The 244-nt window shown below is 31.1% G+C and overlaps 1 protein-coding gene across 2 annotated transcripts in view; it reads left to right on the forward strand.

Moving 5' to 3' along the window:
* LOC109541575 (protein GDAP2 homolog) overlaps positions 1–244 on the forward strand; it is an 82,742-nt gene that overhangs the window by 904 nt on the left and 81,594 nt on the right. The window lies entirely within an intron of this gene.

Raw genomic sequence — 244 nt, forward strand, 5'->3', positions numbered from 1 at the left:
TAATTGATTGGACTTTGGCCACTCCGTTTTACATCTAATTTGGAAATTTGAGAAAAATGTTAAATACAAAAGTTGTAGATATTAACGTCTAGTTTATTTTAAGATAATACCTATTGATCCAGGGTGTCTCAAATTCAAGTGGCAGACCAAACTTACCTTTTGTAAAATGGAATGCCTTACTTTTTATTGCATATTCGAGCTATTCGTAAATTTCTAGGCCTATTCGATCTAAATCTTCTATAGT

The sequence above is a fragment of the Dendroctonus ponderosae genome, unplaced genomic scaffold, assembly GCF_020466585.1.
Source record: "Dendroctonus ponderosae isolate FM_Combo_2020 unplaced genomic scaffold, Dpon_F_20191213v2 Dpon_F_20191213_1, whole genome shotgun sequence".
Classification (NCBI taxonomy): Eukaryota; Metazoa; Arthropoda; class Insecta; order Coleoptera; family Curculionidae; genus Dendroctonus; species Dendroctonus ponderosae.